Source organism: Eptesicus fuscus, chromosome 12, assembly GCF_027574615.1.
Source record: "Eptesicus fuscus isolate TK198812 chromosome 12, DD_ASM_mEF_20220401, whole genome shotgun sequence".
Taxonomy (NCBI): Eukaryota; Metazoa; Chordata; class Mammalia; order Chiroptera; family Vespertilionidae; genus Eptesicus; species Eptesicus fuscus.
Window position 1 is genome coordinate 69,538,098 of NC_072484.1, and position 22,584 is coordinate 69,560,681.

At 47.7% G+C, this 22,584-nt stretch overlaps 2 long non-coding RNA genes across 2 annotated transcripts; both read right to left on the reverse strand.

Annotated features, from left to right (window-relative positions):
• Window positions 1-986: 986 nt before the first annotated feature.
• Window positions 987-12,126, reverse strand: LOC129150842 (uncharacterized). Its single transcript, XR_008557587.1, has 3 exons — window positions 12,096-12,126; window positions 6,080-6,133; window positions 987-1,102 (listed from the first exon to the last, which is right to left on the reverse strand). It is a non-coding gene; the product is annotated as an uncharacterized LOC129150842 (long non-coding RNA).
• Window positions 12,127-16,620: 4,494 nt separating this feature from the next.
• Window positions 16,621-21,801, reverse strand: LOC129150902 (uncharacterized). Its single transcript, XR_008557700.1, has 3 exons — window positions 21,755-21,801; window positions 20,872-20,951; window positions 16,621-16,773 (listed from the first exon to the last, which is right to left on the reverse strand). It is a non-coding gene; the product is annotated as an uncharacterized LOC129150902 (long non-coding RNA).
• Between the last annotated feature and the right edge of the window lie 783 nt (window positions 21,802-22,584).

Here is a 22,584-nt window from a genome sequence, read left to right on the forward strand (position 1 = left end):
AAATCACAGATATTTTCATGTCACATTACTGTCACCACAGCTATCTCGAAAGATCGTGTGCACTCACCACTGTTTTAAAATGATGATACTAATTAGACCTGTCCCTCGCTCCTGTTACTTAGTGTGTTAATAAAGAAGCACATTTATTACTCAAAAATGTTTTTAAATATTTTGATAACTGCATTTCAATATAATTGGAACCCTTTGTAATTGAATGCATTTTATTTCATGCTTTTGAAAGCTTTGCTCAGATAAGAGGTCCATGACTCAAAAAGGTTAGGTTTTTGTTTTTGTTTCTTAAATATGTTTTTATTGATTTCAGAGCGAGGGGAGAAGAGGGAGAGAGGGGTAGAAACATCAATGATGAGAGAGAATCATTGGTCGGCTGCCTCCTGCACACCCACCACTGGGGATCGAGCCTGCAACTCGGGCATGTGCCCTGACTGGGAATCCAACCGTGACCTCTTGGTTCATGGGGCTAGCTCAACCACTGAGCCACGCTGGCTGGGCAGGTTAGGGTTTTGGGGTTTTTTACATGGAGGATTGTAAGAGGTTGAAGGTCCAAGGAGACCTTGGATTGAATGTTTGTGTGCCCCTCCCCAGATTCATATGTTGAAGCCTAATAGTCAATGTGATGGTGTTTGGAGGTGGGGCCTTTGGGGGTAATTAGGCTTGGATGAGGTCATGGGGTGGAGCCCCATGGGGACATTGGGGTCATTGAGAAGATGAAGTGAGATGATACCCAGAGCTTAAGCGTGTGGCAGATGCCAGGTGGCAGGACTGGCAAGGGGGCCCCAGGAATCTGGTTGATCTCCAAGTCCCATGCCCCTCGGGCCCCTCTCTCAAGGGGCCCAACACCCCAGCTGTGCTCATCCCGGAGCCCGCCCGATAGTTCAAGCAGACACTGGTGGCCGAGGCTTTCAGCAGCATTGAGCCTGAGCTAATGGGCCTCTGACCCACTTTTCTAGCAGAGTCATTACCTCCTATTTAGTCCTGAACACTCGGGGGCTGGTGGGCAGACGCATCACAGATGGGAGGGGCTGGGATCTGGGTCAGCCACCCTCTGTCGGTGAACTCTGGCCTCAGCAGCGAAAGGTAGAGCCTGGAACAGACAGAACCAACAGACTGATCCCAAGACCGTGTCCACCAGGGAGGCAGTCTCCATGTTTACGCTGCAAAGAGGCTGGTCTCGAGCTCATGTGGGGTCCACTACTAGATTATTTGCTGTCCTCTCTCCATCCCTGCCAGCCCCACCCCACCAAAACCCTCTTCTGCTCTTCCCATTCATTCTTCCCACAGCCACTAGAGGGAGCTTTTCAAATCACAAATCGGATCGGGCATTCCCCTGCGGAAAACCCTTTGCTGTTACTCACCACCCTCAGGGTAAAACCCCAAAAGCCCTAATAAAGGTCCCCGAGCTCTAACTGCTGTGGTCCCAGCTGACCTGGCCAGCCTCCTCTCTCACTACGCTCCCCCTTGATCACGGCCCCATTAGCTTTTATTCAGCTCCCCAAATGCACCACCATCCTATCCACCACCCGGCTTCTGTATATGCTGTTCCCTCAGCCTGGGATGCTTGTCCCTCTGTTGTTGCCTCGCTACCACTGACTCATCTTTCATAGCTCAGCTCAAAGTCATTTCCTCTGGAAAGCCTCCCTTGACGAATATAGCAATATGATGATGATGATGATGATGATGATGATGATAAAATGATGATATGATGATTTTTAAAAAGTAACGTTTGGAGCTCGTACCATATGCTCAGAATATCCTAAGCACTTTGCATGTATTAATTCATTTAAACTGCACAGCAAAACTATGAGACAGTGGGCGCCTTAATCGTCTCCAGGTTGCAAATGAAGAAAAACAGAAGCACAAAAAGGTGAATCATGGTCACACACACGTTTGGCGCCAGAGCCCTCACTCTCTGGGCCAAATCCCATGTTATACACACTCCACACCATGTTCCTTTACTTCGTAGCATCAACCATCACCATTACCACAGCTAACTGGGCACTGAGCACATTGCAGGCACTTCGATAAGCATCTCACGAGCACTATCGCTGCTGTAATTTTACGTTTGTTGGCAGGATTGGGGCTGAATGACAGTTCGCGTTGTTCATGTTCTTACTCATACCCTGTGGGGTTAATATCCACAACAGAATGTCGGTTCCAGGCAGGAAGCCTGAGAACGGTGAACCTGAAACACAAGTTGATGAGCATCGCTGCAATGATGCTAATTCACTCGCTGTGCCTCCTGGTACCACTCACTGGTGTCGCCGCGTCAGAGTCCTTGCAAAGCACATCCGTATGCGTCCTCAGAAGCCAATTATAAAGAGAGGGAATTCGGGACGAGTATTATCAACTTGACTTTCCACTCATTGGGGGGGGGGGGGGCGCGGACCCACAGTGTGTTCCTGGACTAGGTCTTACCAACACCAGCCTGAAGCCCTTTTCCTATTTAGTCATTTTGAAACAAAACCTCAAAATTAACTAATAAGCCAATGGCTTTCATTTTAGTCACAAAATACAAAAATCCCTAACATCAGGCCATGAAAGCAGCTTTACTCTTTTTCAATGATGAGCACACGGTTAAATGTCCATCTACATTCTAATATGCATTTGTTCCCCAAATCCAACATGATACGTCATCCAAGGATGTATTTGTCAGCAAACTGTGCCATTTATTACGTACTTAATTCAAAATAAATTAATTGTGTGTATCTCTTTTTAAAGGAGCAAGATAAAAATTGTCTCTTCTATATAACAATTGTATTAAATATGAGTGCAGTCTTTAATAGCATGCTGGCCTAAATAATTAACAACTTTTTACCATATAAAAGAAGTGAAAGCGGTTATGCATCTCAGAGGGTTGGAGCGATTAGTTCTACCGCGAGTGGGGAATGCCGATGGGCACCCCTTCGAGGCCCAGTGGGGGAAGAACTCTACAGAGGAGGCGAGACTGGCCACGCGTTTGGCTGGTAACTTGGGGCAGAACCGAGGTCACAAACAAGCCAGGTCTCCTGCCTCCCAGCCGGACCCAGTTCGATCCTCAATCTTAAAACATTTCCCTCCCCCCAAACCCTCAACCAGAGGGTCTCTCCCAACTGCTGCCCCCGGGCCACCACCCTCTGCTCTCACTGGCCTCTCTCCCGCCCCTGCTGCTACTCTGGTTCTTTGGATCCCTCACCCCCTCAGGAAGGGTCTCCTGCTGCCACCACCAGGGCTTGTCCAGGCCTCACTTCTGCTGAGCGGTTATTTAACTGTGTCAGGCCTGGGCCTCAAATCCTCCTCCCCCTGGACTGTGGCTCCTCCAGAGCCTGCTGGACCTCCCGTTCCTCTGAGCCTCCTTGTCCAGCCCAGCGGAGGGCTCGCTCTACACACAGCCCGGTGAGCCCTCAGTGCCTGCAGGACTGGGATCGCTCCTAAGCTGGATTCACTCAAATCCTGAGGGACAAGGTCCCTGGGTTCAGCCACGCCCCAGGGTGGACAGAGGCCTTGTTTAGGGCAATACATGCTGGAGAGAACTGGGGGGGATTCCTGAGGAGGTGCCATCACCTATCAAATGGGAGAGAAGTCCCCTCCCTGGCCCGGAGGGGTCTCCAATACCCAGAGACGGCTCTGGTGGTGTTCCTTTCCCCACCAAGTATATCTGGGTCTGACCTCACCCCATCCCCAGGCCAAGCCACCGGCACCTCTCACCTCCAGTCTACTCTGGAGACAGAGGGACCTTGTACAGCGTAAGTCAGTTTGTGTCACCCCCTGCTCTGACTCCTCCAGTGGCCCCCAGGGCTAAAACGCCCTCGTGCACATCAATCCTGCTGGCCTGGCCCAGATCAGAGGGCCCTGCCCTCTCCAGACCCCACCTCCCACCACACCTGAGTCTCTTAGTCCCACACATGATGGAGCTGTCCCTCACCTCTCAGCTGCAGCACTGCCCGGAGCACTCTTCCTCACCATCTGCCAACACCGGCCCCTCCCTGTCCTTCCTCACTCCTCTGCCCCATCCTGGAGTCCTTAGCTCTCAGCCTAAGACCTCCACCCGCTCAGAGAGGCCTTGACCGCCTGTCCACCCTTCTGGGGTAGCCTGACCCCGGGGTGCCCTGACCCTTCACCGCACAGGCCACAATGGTAATTAATTCATGTGCTTGCTGATTGGTTGTCTGTTTCACCCACAAGGTTTGTCCTGTTCACTGCTATTTTCCCAGTGGCTGAAACAATGCCTGGTGCATAGTAGGTGCTCAACAAACACTAGTTGAATGAATAAATGCACCAACAGGTAGGGGTGATTGTGCGTTGCAGCCCGTAAAGGCCTCAATGGATGTGAGGGGAGGTTCTTTGTAAAGAACACAAAACAGACTTACAAATAAGCCTTCACCTTGAGGAAGGGTCTCTCCAAGCCAGACCCCAACTCTGCAGACCCCTCCTCCTCTCCCCCGTGGCTGACCCCAGGATGAACACGCTGCTCTCCCCTCCACCAAGTTGGTCAAGGACCAGTCAAACCACAAGCAAAGAGAGTTTTACAAACAGCGTGGGGTAATCCACCAGCTTGACCTCCATGGTGGGCGCATGAGTCTGTGACACGGATCTCCCTCCCCCTCAAATGCCATTCTGCTGGGGAGGCCGCCCTGTGGTCTGAGTCTCCGTGGCCTCCATGTGTGAAATGGAGAGAATTTGCCAGGATTGGTGAAAAGAACCGTGAATGTTACCTGGCGTGTGGTGACCCACATCATCTCTCTCCAATCCCACCCCCTCTTCCTTCCTTCAGCAGCCCTCAAATCAGGAAAATTCTGGCATGCAGATGGTGTCTCTTGGTATGCAGAACCAATCACCAAGCTTCTGTGGGTGTCTGTCTACCTCTTGGGGCCATGAAGCTTCTTAATTAATTATGATCTGAAAGAGTTTGATGTTCCAAGAATAAAAAGGCATGAGGGAGCCAAAGCTATTTTAAGGAACATTAATTATTTAATGGACATTATTCGTAGAAAATTGAGACTAACTGTTAAATATAATTTTAAGGTTGAGAGCATTATGGTTATTTTAACCCTAAATCCCATTCTGTCTGGCCCATTATCGAGAAGAGGCTATAACTCTAGCAGAACAAAGAGAAAGTTCTAGTCTGAGCTCTGTCATGAAGTTGCTGTGTGACCTCAGAGAGCTCACTGCCCCTCTCTGAAGCTCCGTTTCAGTACCTATTAAGGTGTATTAGATGGTCTCCCATGCCAAAGCTCTGACACCCTCTAGAATCCAGGTGAATTCCTGGATCATCACCAGGTACTTCAGAAATTCCCCATCCTGAGCCCCACTTTCAAGGTTCGCATTCCCTGGGTCTGGGTGGGTCCAGAATCTACATTTTAACAAAGCTCAGAGTGAACCTATTTCCGGAAGTCTTTGGGACACACTTCAAAGAGGCTGGCAGTGCCTCTGGGACACCCGGGAAGGTCCCTTTAGGGGAGATTTGGACATGAAAGATATTCATGTTTATTAGCAGCCTGCAAGCTGAAAGGGCATGTTAAACGATAACTAATGAACTTGCCCAGGCCTTGATATTCCTCCTCATCAAAGTTCATGTGGTTAATTCTGGGGTTGAAAACATAAGAATTTTCTCTGGTAATTAGCTCCTAATCGGCTCACTGCAGTGAATCTCCAAGGACAAGTCATAATTCTTGTCCACGGGAACTGAAGATGTAACACACACACAGCTCAGCTCTCTGCAGAGAATTTACACAAATGGATGTCCTAGCAGAGAGAGGTGAAGCTTGAATCTGAAACCCTGGGAAGTAATCCATCAGTTCACCCACCCACCCACCCTCCATCCATCTATTCACCCAGCCATCCACACAAACATATATACATAATGCATATAAACATGCAAGAAATGTTTACTAAGGACCTACTATGTGTCAGGCCCTGGGGATACAGATGGTAAACAAGACATTTTGGTCTCCACCAGGATTCATACAGTAAGCAAGTAAACAAACTACCGTAAATGATTGATTACCAATAATGGAAATGCTACGAAGGAATCAAATAGGTCTCTGAAATAGAGAATGGCAAGACAGGAGAGAAAGAGACTTACCTTGAGTGAGTAATCAAGGGAGACTTCCTGAGGAGGTGACATTAAAGCTGAGACCTGGAGGATGAAAAGGCACATATGAAAAATCTTCCAGACAGACAGAACAGTGCATGCAAAGACTGTAGACATGAACTGCTTAGGAACTTGAAACACTCCTTAGTCCAACTCCCCTGTCCAGTGCTCAAATGATCTTCTAGCTTCTGCTCACACACTTTAGGTGACAGAGAACTCACTGCCTGTGGAAACTTCATTGTTAAGAACGTTGGTAGGTCAAACGTTCTTTCTCATATGAACCCTGTAATGTTCACTAACTGGTCCAGGTATACTTTAAGACCACCCAAGTTACTCCAAGCTGGTCTACAAGACGCCTTTGGAAAGTTGAAAACAATAACGCCAGGTAAGTCCTCTTTGCCCGATGTAGCACCCTAGCTCCTTCAGTCATGCCCCATAGGCCATGACATGTGTTCTAATGACCCATGCTCAACTTACCCTAAGGACACAGAACTGATGAGGTCTGACCAGAATTGCAGCAAGTGGGACTCTCGTCTCCCATATTCTAGGTGTTATAACTCTATCATTGACGCTCAGGGCATCCTAATCTTTTCTTCTCCCTTCACACCAATAAAGCAGTGATCATTAGCCAGAAGAGTATCAGGCTCTTGTTTCTTTTTACCCTTCAAGCTCATCACAGCTGATCCACAGCTCAGCTGATGCTGTGATCAATGCTTGGCCAGAAATATTTGGGCCTGACTGCTCCCTCACTGCTGAGGCAGCAGGCTTTTGTAAAAATCCAAGGATGGCAGAAGTCACGTCCATGTTACTCTCACTGTGGCCCTGGCACCTGGACAGTACCTGGAACATAGCAGGTTCTCAATAAGCATCAGGTGAATGGTGGCAGATGCGTGAAGGAGCAACCAGCCCACCTGGGATCTGGTCCTGACCACCTCTTACCAGCAAGGGAGAGTTTCTCGGCCCCTCAGAGCCTCAGTTTCTCCACTTACAAATGGGTCTCCTAGTTCACACAAGGATGCTGGAAGAGACTGCTGCCTGGAGCCTGGGCCTGGGCCTGGCCCTCCGTGGGCCACTCAGAGCCAGACATTAAGGCATCTTGTTGGTGCTGAGCAGGGATCACTGGATCCTGGGGCCAGCGGGTTAGGTGTCCAGGAGAATATTAACTAACCTTTATTGAGCACTCACCATGTGTTAGGCACATGGTTTACTCATTGTATCCTCACAACAGCCAATGAGATGGGCACAGTTCCTATCCCCATTTTACAGGTGATGAAACTGAGGCACAAAGGCATTAAGTTCAGCAGATAGTAATCGCTAATAGCTTTCGGTTCCAAGTGCTATTGGACCTCTTGATTAGTATGCCCTGGGGCCTGATGCTGGGTCTTCCTCCCTAAGATCTAAGGCTGCAGGTGCAAAAGGGCCCTGGACTGCAAGGCTGGCTGGAGGTGACTGTATCACCATCCCCACCAGGCTGGGGCACTAATGGGATGACAATGGCCTTGTGGTGGGGCTGAAGAAGCTGCTCTTCGTGATCTGATGGTGCCTTGTGTCTTGGATATTTTTGTGCAATTACCAAATGCTTTCCGTGCACCTGTAGATGACACAAGTATGTATCTCACCTATCCTCAGGGCAGGCATTCGAGAGGCGCATCTCTGCCCCCATCTTACAGGTGAAAACGCAGAGGCTCCAAGAGCCAGAGGTTCTCGTGCTGGTTACATCTTTCCATCCCCTGCACCCAGAACATCAACCTTGGTTTGCCCTTGGTCACCTTCCCCAGCCTTTGTCAGAGGCCTGGATGGGAGGGTTTGTGGAGAGAACAGGGTGAAGGTCAGTCAAGGTGAGGAAGAAGAATAGGGGGCGACCAGGAAGGGGTGGCCTTAGACAGGTGTGGACTCCTTGGCCCTCAGCCATGTGAGACCCCAGGCAGCTGAGTTAGCCTTCCTTCATGTGCCAAGTGGAGAAAACACTAACAACTCCTCATTATCAGACCGATTGTGTGAGAAAATGTAGCAGAGTTCCAGGAAGGAATAGGAACTCGTAATTTTAGGGAAATAATGGGAGGTGAAGGACAGGTCTTGGGTGGAGAAAGGGGGACAACGAGAACACAGGGGAAGAAGCATCCACCATCGTAGGAGTGACAACCGGGGAGGAGGGGAACCTGGGCCTGCTCTGTTCACTCTCCTCAATGCACCTCCCGTCTAGCTGACTCCCCGCTCCTCCCTCCTCGCATCTCTACAACACCGCCTCCCTGCCACACAGTTGGAAACATGCTAGTCACACCATCTGCGCTGGGATCCTCACCACTATAGCAGGAGCCCCACTGTGTTAGGATTACCCTCGGGCTGGCAACCCCACTGGACCGAGCTCCCCTATTTTAGGAAAATCCACTAGCCCAGGTGCTCAACGAATGCGCTGAATGAATAAACTTAAAAATGAAGCGCATCCTCAAAAGATGAAACATAAAATTACCGTTTGATCCAGCAGTTCCACTTCTAGGTATATAACCAAAAGGATTGAAAATGGGCTCTCAAAGAGATATTTGGACTCCCACGTGTATAGCAGCGTTATTCACACTGCCCAAAGCAACCCAGTGTCTGTCCATCAAAAGGTGAAAGGACAACTAAAACATGGTCTATGCATACAAGAGAATATTATTCAACTTAAAAAGGAAGGGAATTCTGACACATGATACAACATGGATGAACCTTGAGAATATTATGCTAAGTGAACTAAGCCGGACAGACACAGAAGACAAATACTATATGATTCCACTTACACGAGGTTCCTAGAGCAGTCAAAGCCATGGAGACAGAAAGTAGAAGGGTAGTTGCCAGGGGCTGCGGGGGCGGGGAGGGGGGGAGAGGGGAAGGAAGGAGATAGTTGTCAGTTGTTGTTTAACAGGTACAGAGTTTCAATTTTACAAGATGAAAAGAGTTCTGGAGATGGATGGTGATGATTGCACAACAGTGTGAATGTAGTTAGCCCCATTGAGCTGCACGTGGTAAGTTTTATGCTTTGTGTATTTTATCACAATTTTAAAAAAATTGAAGTATGACTCTACCTAGAGAGCTATTTGACCAGGAGTTTCTACAATTGTTTGAAAAGACAATAGCCGGCAGTTTCCAGAGCCAGATGTGCCTTTGATTCATAATTAGAGTGAGAGGAGGGTTCATTAGATATCTAATGATTGATTTTAAAATTCTCATCGAACGACCTGGTATGTAGATTCAGAATCAGCTTGCCCTGCAATTAACTAAAAACTATTCGTGACAGGAATTCACATATAATTGCTATCAGTGGAGTCAACTTGTAAGAATATTCCAAGCACTTAATTGACTTTTAAAAACATAGCTACGGCAAGCTAATTAAATATCAAGTTAGGGAATGTGTTAATTGATATTTAATAAGGATGTCAATTGATGTCTAACTAGCCAATATGTCTCGTAAAATATGTCAATTAGATGCCTAAAGATCCTTTCCAAGGGGATTAAGAATTAAACACATTGAGAATGTAATTGTTAATTTTTTTTTTTTTAATTACAAAATGCAACCCTTCCTGCTGGCTTTGCCTGGATTACAGAGCCACCTAGGAGCCACTTTTCCTGGTCTCCGGGCTGTCTTTATACACAGACTCACAGAGCTGGAGCAGGCTTCCACTGGGCTCGGAGCCAACATCTGTATAAAACTGGGGCCCAGGGAGGGTGACTGAACCCCATCCAAATTCCCCATCAAGGCAGAGATGAGCTTTGCCTCCACTCAGCTGATTTTGTGTCCACTCTGCCCAACCACCCCTGCTCCGCCCTGAGACTCGTCCTTCCTGGACACCCCCACTGCTGAAACCCACACATCCCAGGACCTCTCCTTCCTGTCTGTTCCCTGAGCACACTGGGAAAATGAATCACGACAGCCCCAGGTAATTTGGAACCAACAGGAGAAGCTCTCCTGCCCACCAAACAATATCAATGATAACAGTAGCTTTATCCATTCTTTCACTCATCTAACATGTACTGTGGGCCAACTGTGTGCTAGGCAGTCTGCCAGGAGCTCACAGTCCAGTGGGGGAAGAATTAAGACAAGTGGTTCAAAGGTCACTAGGGTCACATTCATGAGAAGCTGGGTGTGTGATAGAAGCCCATGATGGGCCTGACCTGGTCTGGGTGGTCAGGAAGGGTCTCCAGCAGAAGTGATGTTGAAGCTGAGATTGAAAGATGGGTCCATGGTGGCCAGTTGAGGAGATAGGGAGAAGGATGAAAGAACATTCCAGGCCCTGAGATGAGATGATACGTTGAGTATTAGTTTGAGTCAAGACCTGCAGGCTTTGAGGCCATCTGTAAGACCTGAGCTTTGAACCAATTATCTACAGCTGCATAATAAATCACCCTAAGCCACTGCCATTTTATTATGCGTATGCTTCCTGTGGGTCAGAAATTCAAACAGGGAACAATATGAATGGCTGTTCTCTGTTCCTCAATGTCTGGAGTCACTTGGGAAGACATGAGTGGCTGCAGGTGTCTCAATGGCTGAATTGGATATGGGGGTCAAAAACTATCTAGAGGCTTCTTCACGCTTATAGCTGGCTCCTAGGCTGGAATAATTCAAAGGCTGAGCTCAGCTGTGACTGTCAACCAAAACTCCAACATGTAGACTCCCCATGGCTTGGGCTTCCTCCCAGCACAGTGGCCTCAGGGAGATCAAAGCATCTCACACAGTGACTCAAGGTTCCAAGGCTAACGTTCCACCAACAACACATGGCCTTTCGTGTCACACAGATCATTTTCGCCACGCTGTTTGTTGAAACAGTCACCATCCAGATTCAGGGGAGAGAATTTAGTTTGCAGCCTTGTCTTTAAGCCACCACAGATCTTTATCATGAGAACAGCAGAAGCCATGAAAGGATTTAAGTAGGGAATAACCTGATCTGATTTGTATTTTAAGATAGAGTAAAGAAGAGATAGTCAGGGAACAGAATGGAGGCAAAGAGACTGGTAAGGAAGCAAGCCATAATAGTGGACAGATTACGGCAATGGAAGGAGAGACAGAGAGAAGTTGACAGATTCTAGAGACATCTAAAGATGTAGGATCAACAGGCCTTGGATATGGATTACTTGTGGGGGATTAGAGAGAGAACTGTCCAGAATGACCCCACTTCCTGACTAGACTATTGAAGAGTGAGAAGAAGTGAGCAATATCATTTCCTGTGATGAACGAGGCAGAGTACAGGTGGGAGGTTTAGGAGAGACAGGTTTTGGTAGGGAAGAGTTATGTTTAGTTTTGGATGAGTTGAGTTTGAGATGTATTAGGGGCATCCAGGAAGAGCTGTGGTCTTGCATCAGAAATGCAGGTCTAGAGCTCAGAAGAGAGGTGCGAGCTGGAGATAGGTGGGACTTAAAGCCATGGCATGGTGGATGGTGTCAACCTGAACCACTCCAACATGTAGAGGTCAAGTAGAGGAGGAAGAGCAAAGGGAAACATGAAGGAACAGCCAGAGACACAAGAGGGAAACCAGGGAGAGGTGTGGTCGCAGAAGCCAAGGGCCCCGGAACTTTCAAGATGGAGGGAGCGGTCAATTCTGTGAAGGCCAACAGGACAAGAAAGACGAGGGTCCTTCTTAAGAAGAGGTACTAGAATTTGAACAAAAATGGCCAGGGTGCCAAACTCTGGGTCTCTCTCACTTCCGGGTGGCAGAGCTTTCATGAATTATGAGCCTTATGCAACTCCACTCAAAATCTCAGCAGGATGAGTTCTAAGTCCTGACCAAAATGATCCCAAAGTTCACCCAGGAAAATCAGCCTGAAATGGAAGTAGGCCTGAAATGCTTTGTAAACTAAGAATACACAGAGAGAGAAGTGATAAAACTTGCTGCGATGCCTGAAGGTCCTCCATAAAAGTGGTCTGAATTTCACTCCTGAGGCAGGTCTGCAGGTCACCCACCAGGATGGAGAGAGAGTGATCAGGAGAGCGGGCGATGTGAAACAATGGTCTGGGGGAGCTTGTTGCTCTGCCTACCTAATAAATCCAGTACTACAGCATCTTGAGGCCCCACTGACCCTATTCCAGGACAATGAAGTGCGACAGCTTCTAGAAGAGCCCTCATGGTGGCCCATGAGATGCTTCCTGTCCTCACAAATAATTAGACAGACTGATGGTGTCACAAGGAAGGGCTGCTAGGTTTCCATATTATCTCAGAGAAAAAGGACAGACACACAACAGCTATGTAGTCACAAGCATGGGTTACAGAATCAGGCAGGTCAGGGAAAGTTCTGGATCTTGCTACTTGGGTGCCCTTGAATGGGTTTCTCAGCCTCTCAGAAGGAAGCTGGAAAAGACAAGTTAAGTCAGTTTGTTCCTCTCCTTGGGCCACCGAGGCTAGAGGAGAACTGGAAGGGTGCCTTCTCCTTGCCTGATATCAATTGAAGATCCCAAAATGGGGGCCAAGAACCCAGCACTTAGGATCATTCAGCAACAAGCCTGGCTCCTCTCACTTTCAACTAGGAGGGAAAACCAACAGCTCCAGCAGCTATTGTCAGAGATGCTTATTCAGTTACCAATAACAACAGTTGCCATGGAGATGGGCAGTTCAGCCTGACAGTCTGGAATGACTCTCAGGCCAGGGCTGGATTAGCCACATCCACAAACCAAAGAGGCAGCCTGAGCCCAGCTCTCCTCCAGTGAGCTGGTTGGAAAGTTCTTCTACTTTATTTTTGCCTCTCCTTCCTGTCAGAAGGGCCCACTGTTTGAAAATCAATGGGATATATGGCAAAGGCATGGAGAGTCTCTTGGATTGTGCAATTACCAAGTCTGTAAAGTCAGAGAACAGCTGGTGTGGTGGGGGCGTGTTCCACAGAAGGTGGATGAAGCTGCCCTGGGTGTTCAGGGCTACTACAGCAGATTCTGGGGAACCTAGGACTGCTTGGGGAACCCCTGGAGGTCTGTGCTGGGTCAGACTCCACGGAGAAGGCCAAGGGCAGACAAGGGTGTGTCCAGAGATAGCGGCCAGCTGGGCAACTGAGAATGTGCCCACCCTTGAAGAGGACCTCAGCTTCTCCAAATTCTTGAAGGTTCCTCTGGGAGAAAAGGGGGCCAAATCAGAAAATACATCCAAATGTTAGCAGTATAAGGGACCAGAGACCAGCTCTCTTTGCAACAAAGACATCAAAACCTTTGGAGGGGATGGAATTTATCCATGTCTACCCTATTCCCATACCCAGAACCTCAACTTCCAATCTGAGTTCTTCCTAGCACAGCATCAACCAGGTTGTTCCTGAAAGCTTAGTCAATGTAAGTAGAGTTTTCTAACAATGAGAGTGCCATCCATGGATTGGCTCTCTGCTGAGGCAGGTAGTGAGTTCCCTGTCATTGCAGCCAGCCTTCGGGTAGGGTATTTCAGAGATGGTTTCTCTCCTGGAGGGTGGTCAGAACTATATGACCTTGGAGCCCTATCTTCCCTGGACACCATGATTCTGAAGTGAATGGAGGTATCCCCGTATCAAACTAGAGCAGAACATACCAAACTCCACCAGCCTGGGCCCTTCATCTGTTTTCCCTCCCCTCCCACAGCTGGGCTTTTGAATGGGGAGTGCCAATGCTTTCTCAGCTCATGCACAAAGAAATGACCGAGAATTGCTTCTCATGGCAGCATCCAACTGAGCTCTCTAGTCCAGAGGGCTACTCAAAGGTCTACTGATGGAGCATCCACATGTGAGAGATGGAGGCAGGGAGGAAAACCTTAGCCTCCTGCAAAGTCCCAATGGGAAAAAGAAACTGGCAGGTGGCAGCCCCAACGGCTCTCATGGTCCAAAGTCACATTTAGGAGACTGTGTCATAAAGACCTGACTTGGGCACCATCTGGGTGACATCAGCTCCCTGAGGCATGATCTTGGGAAAATTTCCCGGAGGCCTGGTACCCTCAGATGAACAACCAAATACTCGTACATGCTAATAAAGCAGATTTGTCATGGGGAGACAGAAAACCACGCAAGAAAGCACCCACCACAATGCTCAGAATAATCCATGGTTGCAGCTTTGGTTCCAGTGATGAAGGGAGGCATGGGAGGAAGAAGAGGTGAAACAAGATTGACCCTGTTCAGTAAAGCCGAGGTCTGAAAAGTGAAAACGATTTTCCTAAAAATAATACAGTGTCATTTGCCCTCCTCCTCCTCCTCCTCTTCCTCCTCCACCTCTTCTTCTTCTCCTCCTCCTCCTCCTCTTCCTTCTCCTCCTCCTCCTGCTCTTCCTCCTCCTCCTCCTCGCGTGAGGGTCCTGCGGGGTTTTCCAGGGGCTGCACAGCATGTGAGAGCACAACAGACTGAATACAGAAGCAGAGCCCTGGCCGGGGGCTCAGGTGGTTGCAGCATTGTCCTGTACACCCAAGGGTGGCAGGTTCAATTTCTGGTCAGGTTTCGGGCTTCCATCCCCAGCCAATCAATCAATCGTTTTCTCACATCGATGCTTCTCTCCCCCTCTCGCTCTCAAATAAAAAAAAAGAAAAGAAAAGAAGTTATTTGTGTTGACATGTAATGGGATTCTTGTTATTTTGAAATGAGTTAATAAATATTGTTAAGTGTCTGAGTTTTTATGTCAATAAGGTAAATAAATATCAATAGATGTAACCCACATAAACAAAAGCTCTTGGAGGTCCTCAAAAATTTTTTTAAGAGTAAAACGTCCCTGAGACCAAAAATTTTGAGAACAGCTACATAACATTATTCTGTCTATTTTGTATGTTTTTAAATTTCCGTATTAATTTTTTTTATTTAAAAAATAACAGTAATTGGCAATTGTCTTTTCTTCTATACTATTTGGTCAAACTGCTTAACCTCAGTATCCTCATCTCTCAAGGGGCTAGATAATCCCAGAGCATGATTCTACGAATCAAATCTGATCCCACACAGACACTGGGGTGCTGCCCTCCACCCTGAGCTTCTGCAGAGATCCGAGTTTCTCTGGATTGAGGAAGAGGAAATATGCTCCTGTGTTAATCAGATCCCATTAATTTTTCAAAGTAGACAACAGCCCACTTACTCATCTCCCATAGAGCCTCATCCATAATTGATCCCCAGCTGCACTTATCCAAATAGACAGAGGAGAGACCCGGGGCACGTGGGGCTCTGGAAGGGCTTTCTTGCTGATGAGCTTAGCCTCCGAATTAATGGCTGTCGCGAGAAAGCACTCACAGCCATGACATGTTCTAACTAAAGGCGCGGGCACCTCTCCGTCGATCAAGAATAACAAGGAGAGAGAAACAACTCCCTACATGCTCTGAAAGACTGTTCTGAGGTTATTTCCATGTACAAACCAGCTGGAGGGGTGGATCTAAGCTAGCCCTGTGGGCAACTCAGGTCTATACAGACCTCAGCATGGTCAGCCCTCAGACCCCTTTATTCACCTCTACTCTCGTGGCCCCTACTTGAGGCCCTACGCCTCAGGCCCTGTCCTCCACCCAAAATAAATGCCAACTAGGCTGAAGATTTAAATGTGTGTGTGTGTGTGTGTGTGTGTGTGTGTGTTTTGTTTTTTAATATGTTTTTATTGATTTCAGAGAGGGAAAGAGAGACAGGAACATCACTGATGAGAAAGAATCATTGATTGGCTACCTCTGCATGCCCCCTACTGGGGATTGAGTCCGAAACCTGGGCATGTGCCTGACTAGGAATCGAACCATGACCTCCTGGTTCATAGGTCAGTGCTCAACCACTGAGTCACGTCGGCCGGGCTGTGTGTGTGTGTGTGTGTGTTTTAAATAATTAGTAAAAAGCCTTAAAGACAACAAAGTGAACATTTTTCAGATGAGCAAAGGCTTTGTGGTAAGAAAGAGGAAAGCAGCCCTGACATGGGCGAGAGGCGGCCTGGCACTCCCAGCTGGATGAGAACATCAGCAGTTTCACGGAACACCCACATCAGACAAGGTCACTCTGTGACCATGGGTGAGCAAGACCACTCTGTGATCGTACCTGAACTGTGTGCGTTTGCTCTAACAACGTACCTCAAACTGAGTGGATACCATAGCAGTTCCTGTCTCACAGTCCTGGAGTCAGTGACCAAGGTGTCTGCCGGGCCACGCTCCCTCTGAAGGGGAAAGGGGAAGATGTGTTCCAGGCTTCTCTCCTAGTTTCTGGTAGTTCCTCGGATTGTGTCAGCTGAAGTCCAATGTTCACATGGTGTCCTTCCTGTACGTGCATCTCTGTATCCAAATTTCCCCTTTCATGAGGACACCAGTCCTATTGGATTAGGGGCCCACTCTACTGGCCTCATCTTAACTAATTACATCTGCAATTATGCCATTTCCAAAGGAGGTCATATTCTGAGGCACTGGGGGTTAGGGCTTTAACACATGAACTTGGAGGAGGGGACACACAATTCAATCCACAGTGCATGAATTTAGGCAAAATAAGGACATTGTTCAAACCACAAAAATGACCAAACATTTTAAGCAACCAAACAAGTTAGGTGACTTAAAAAACAGAAATGTATTCTCTTGTAGTTCTGGAGGCCAGAAGTCTGTAATCAGTCTCTCGGTCTCCCTGGGCTGAAATCAAGGTGTGGGCAGTGCTGTGCTCCCTCCGGAAGCTCTAGGAAAGAATCTGTTCTTTGCCTCTTCCAGCTCTGGTGGCTGGTGGCATTCCTTGGCTTGTGGGCACATCACTCCAATCTTCAATGCCAGCATCTTCAAGTCTCCCTAATAAACCTGGCAGTGTGAAAGGAAACAAATGTGTGTGAGTGACTCCTTTCAGGAATGCTCCCTTGCTCACGACAGTATCACAAAGAAGAAAATGACTAAGTTTGTCTGTGAAGGACAGAGGTCGTCAAAAAATGGCAGTGTACGCATCTCCAAAAACCCTTTCCTCTGTTAAAGCAATGAGAACACTGGTTAAATTGCTAGAATAAACTACCTCAGGACACTAAAGTAACCAAAAGTTTGCAGCAATCTGGGGAAGGGGACTTTTTTTTTTTTTTAAAGAAAAACTATAAAACTTGATAAGAACAGTGAGCTTTGTGGCATTTTTACCTGCCCTATTTTCATCTTCCTGCTCTCCAGCCCACAATAGCCTTGACAACTCACAGCCCATAATCACAGGGGAAAATAGCAGCCCAGCAGCCACAGGAGGAGTCAGAACAGGGTTGGAGCTTCCTAAATCTCCATTCTCAAAGAACCCTGTCGTTTGATCTGTCTGGCTGTCCCCTGGAAAGCCTTACTCATTAGGTCTGTCTTTATTTGACCTGGCTCAGAGCTGGCCCAGTGTGATCAGCCTTTTCCCTCCCAGAGGGCTTTTGTCAAAAACAATAAGTAGCAATTATTTAACATCGTGGCTGCCTGAGGGGGCGATGACAATTTGGGCAAACTAAAAGTTAACCAAAAATCTTAAAAGGAAAAGCTGGAGCATGAAATTCCACGTAGGGTTGTGAAAAGGCCACACCATGCCCAGGGCTGTGTGCATCATCAGGAAAGACATGAGAAGGCCCTTGAGGCTATCCTTGAGGCTCCCTGCAAGCAGGAAGTGAAGGCTAAACTGGCGATGTAGACTGCTAGACTGAGTATAGAAAGCATGCCCGACATGCATACAGAAAGAAGCCCTTTGCAAACACTGGGAGACTTACTGGTTCCAGGAAATATCTGTCCAATTAATAAGTGACCACAAAGCTGAGAAGAGACTTCAGTGGCCACAAACCCAGACTTTAACAAAAAATACAGACTTTACAGAATTAGTCCAGGAAAGTCACTAAACAACCAAAAAGTACCAAGAGCAAAACCAACAGACCCTAGGATGACAGGGAGAATCTGATTTGCAGAGTTGTCACAGTGCATTCTTTAGAATGCCCAACTTTCAACAAAAATATTAAGTGACATGCAAAGAAAAAAGCAAGGATGGCCCATAGATGGGAGGAAAGCTGTCAATAAAACTGCCCCTTGAGGAAGCACAGATATTAGACTTAGTAGACAAAGCCTTTAAGTCACCTCTTTTAAATATGTTCAAGAACCCAAGGAAGCCAGGTCTAAAGCGTTAAAGAAACCTATCTCACCCCATGCACAAAAACCTACTCAAAATGGATTAAAGACTTAAGCATGAGACCGGAAATGATAAAAGAAAACATAAGGAAAAAGATCCTTGACATTGGTCAACATTTTTTTTTATATGACACCAAAACCACAAGCAACAAAAGCAAAAATATCAAACTGGACTGCTTTTGCACAGCAAAGGAATCTATTACAGAGTAAAAAGGCAACCTACGGAATGGAAGAAAGTGTTACATACCATATATCTGATAAGGGGTTAACATCCTAAATACATAAGGAACTCCTACAACTCAACAACCAAGAAAAAAGATTTTTAATAGGCAGAGAATCTGAATAGACATTTTTCAAAAGAAGATATAAAATAGCCAACAGGTATACAAGAAGGTGCTCAACATCACTAATCATGAGGGAAACGCAAATCAAAACCACAATGGCCCTAACCAGTGTGGCTCAATTGGTTGGAGTGTCGTCCCATGCACCAAAAGATGGAGGGTTCGATTCCCAGTCAGAACACATACCCAGGTTTCGGATTTGATCCCTGGTTGGGGAGCATGCAGGAGGCAATGGATCAATGTTTCTCTCTTTCTCTCTTTCTCTGTATCTCTCTCTGTGAAATCAATAATATAAAAGCACAATAAGATATTACCTCATACCTGTTAGGATGGCTATTATCAAAGATAACAAGGTAACAAGCGTTGGCAAGGGTCTGGAAAAAGGGAACTCTGGTACACTATTGGAAAGACTGTTAAGCGGGCATATGGGGGATACATGGGGATGGAAAAAAAAATAATAACATAAATGGAAGGGGGACAAAAAGCCAGACAAAATAAGAGAACATCCTGATGATTCTCTAACACGAAGTTCAAGTAGAGGCATAATTAATTTAATTCATAGTGATGGATAGTTCTGTGGTGGTCACCTTGGAGTGGGAGGCAGAAATTGGCTGGAAAAGGGCACAAGGGAACTTTCTGGAAAGCTAGAAGTGTCCTCTATCTATATCTGTAAAAGCGTCATCGATTACCAGTGATAAGTCACATGGAGATCTTGGGCCCTTGATATGAAGTGGTGAGAAGGGCACTTCCCCTAAATCTGTAACTCGGTTCCAATCAGGAGCAACACCTCAGAGAAACCCCAACTGAGGAAGCTTCTATAAAATACTTGCTCAACACTGTCAGGTCACGAAAATCAAGGAAACGGTCCCAGACCAGACAGGATTGAGGAGACGTGGCGACCAAGTGCAATGCTGTGTCCTGCATGGGACCCTGGGACAGGAAGAGGACATTCCTGAAAACACCGCTGAAACCCACAGAAAGCCCGGAGTTTTGTTCACAGTGACGTCCCAGCGTTGGTCTCTTGGTTTTGGTAACTGGATTGTGGCAATGAAAGGTATTAGCAGAGGGGAAACGGGGTGTGGGGTGCGTGGGAACTCTGTTCTTTGTAATATTTTTGTAAACATGAAATTATTCCAAAATAAAGTTGGTTTTTTCAAAAAAAATCATCGAGCTGAATGTTTAGGTTTCTCATTTTACTCTATGTGATTTAGCTCTCTGTCGAATGTTGCTCCCCTGCCCGGCCAGCGCTGGGCCAAACTGCAGCTTTTGGGAGCCCAGCCAGCAACAAGGGATCCCCCACGTGGGCTCTCAGGAAAGGGCTGCTAACTGCCTCCGACACCGCCTGCCGTTTCCCAACGCAGTGATGCAACAGCCCCAGCAGGCCACTTATTATTCTCTCCAAGGGACCTGAACTCTTTTTTCGGAAATGCTTTTTCCCTCTTGAATGTTACTGTTGAAAAGCCAGGCTGCCCTGAGGCCCCACAGCCTCCAGTCACCCCCAGGAGCCGGCCCTGAGCCAGGTGCAGGGCTGCTTACAGGAGGGACAGGAGGAATCACCAGCTCTGGTGAGAGACAGGTCAGGCCACGGCTGCGTGACACCGTGATTAAAGCGTGGACTCCAGAGCCACGCTGTGGGTTCAAATCCCAGCTCTACCACTTGCCAGGTGAGTGACCATGGGAATATTCATCAGCTGCTCAATGCCTCTGATTCTATATCTGAAATCAGGACACTAATCCCTTCCTCACACAGGGCCCTAAATTGTCTACATACATTATACCTCTAAAGTGTAAGGACCCACCTCACCAACTCTCCCTCTCTTTGTAATCCCGGGATTGCATCCTGGCTTCCCTCTGACTTTGGTTCTCCACCTCCCCACCACCAGCCCTCTAAACTGGGAGGTCTGACCCTTGAGGGTAAGGCCTTTTATTTCACCGACAAATACCTACTGAGCCCTCTCTCACTGGGGAGACATACCACCGCCTACGGCTGTGAAACAGGATGGAATCTGGCCTCTGGTATTTTTAAAAATATGTTTTTATTGATTTTTTAGAGAGAGAGGAAGGGAGAAGGAGAGAAACATCAATGAGAGAGAGACATCAACATCGATAGGCTGCCTCCTACACGCCCCCTGCTGGGGATCGAGCTGCAAACTGGGCATGTGCCACGACCTGAAATCGAACCTCCAACCCCTTGGTGCATGGTCCAACGCTCAACTACTGAACCACACCAGCTGGGCTTATCTGGCCTGTTTACGTCTCAGATTTCATACTCTCTCTATACCAACGGCCTTTCCCTTCCCCCTACCCTCACTCCTTCTTGCAACTAACTCCTACACACCCTTCAGATCACTCTGAAATGTCACTTCCTTCAGGAAGACTACACTGACTCTCCTTGCACTGCCCCCACTGTCCATCCCCCCAAAACCCCTGCTCCTACCTTCCGCACTAGCCAGGAACTCATTGCATCTGTTTTATTCGCTGCTAAGTCATCTACAGGACACAGCTCTAATCTGGCACCTGCAAGAACTCAATTAATGTTTGGTAAATATGCGAATGAATGGGTGAGTGAATACATGAGTGACCTGGGGGTGTTAAGGAAGGCTTCACGGAGGAGGTGGCATCTGCTTGCATCTTAAAGGGTGAGTGGAAGTTCAACAGGGGAAGAGTGGGGGAGGGTGTTGCACTGTCAAGGGAATGTCTAGGAGTGCGGCCAAGCCTGACACTTCCTGGGGCCCACAGGGGAAGTGGCATGGAGACTGAGATACTAGGCTAAGATCTTAGGGGCTGATCTATGAGCCAGGAGCTGCCAAGCCAGCAGAGCATCCCAACAGCCTAGGCCCCAACTAATGTAGCTGGTCTGGGTCCCTCATATTCTAATGACAGCCAAGGTCGGGGACCCCTGCTGGGACATCAAGAAGAAAGTTGGAGAGATTTTCAAGCAGGGGAGGGGCCTGATCCCATCTTCATATGTACTGGAGCCAGTGAGGCCAGGCAGAAAGCGAAGAGTGATTAGAACAGCAGAAGGAGGAACAATGGAGAGAGATTCAGGATCCCACTGCATGTAGGACAGGAGGGCATCCACGCTGGGGTGCAGTGATGAGGAAGGTGAGTCAGTGCCACTCCTCTGAAGTAGACAGAGAATCTAAGGCAAGCAGGTGTGCATGACCTGTGTCTCCTCGCAGCACCACTCACCCCTCCCCACGCACATGCGCAAATGCACCTGGGCGCACGCTCAGCCTTTCCTCGCTGAAGCCAGCTGCCCATCACAGGGGACGGCATGCACACACCCACACGCCCAGCCTGGCTCAGAGCTCTCCCACCTTATAAACACGTGCTTGCACACAGCATTGCAAGGTGAGGCCTGGCACAAAGCCAGTTTCCATGGGTCTCCGTTTCCACGGAACAAGACAAGCAGTGGCTTCTAGAAGGAGCTTCAGGCTCCAACGGTTTTGCCTTTTCTGAGAAGCGATTGCTACTTTCATAAACACGGGGTGAGGCTGGGGAGACGGCACGGACAGACAGCGGCTAAGCTATTGTTCACGGTAGGCCAGGCCTGATACAGAGAGGAGAGAAAAATCCAGCTTGTACTATCTTCAAAGATCACAGTATTGTGACTTAGAACAGCATCTACTGTATCTTGTTTCATTACAACTGTCAAAAGGAAAAAAAAAAATTGAATTACCATGCTAATGCCTTCTCTTTGGGTGAAATCTGTGGTGCGGGTACGTGGACATAAAATACTCCATTAGTTGCTTTTAAGCTTGTCTTTAATGATGAAGAAACACGGTGGGGCACAAGGGAGAGACATAACTAAACTCGGTCAGCCGGCAGCTCTGGGAGCCTCTTGTAAACTGTAATGTGACAGTGCAGTTTCTCTTCCCTGGGAGATGACAGTTAATTCCAGACCAGGAAGGCTGTCAAAAATGCTTAGTTCTGCTCCACTTGAGTTAATTACCGGCCCTGGGGCAGGCTGCCCTCCACTCCTCTGCTAATGGGGCTGGGCTCCAGGTAAAAAATCCATTTGCAAGAATGTTTTCCTTGCTCCAGATCTAATTTATTGAATATCAAATATTTATGCCAATGCAATTAAAGTGACAACATTGCTCTCCCTTCTCCCCGGCCCCCAGTCCTGGCCAAGCCCGGGCTTGCT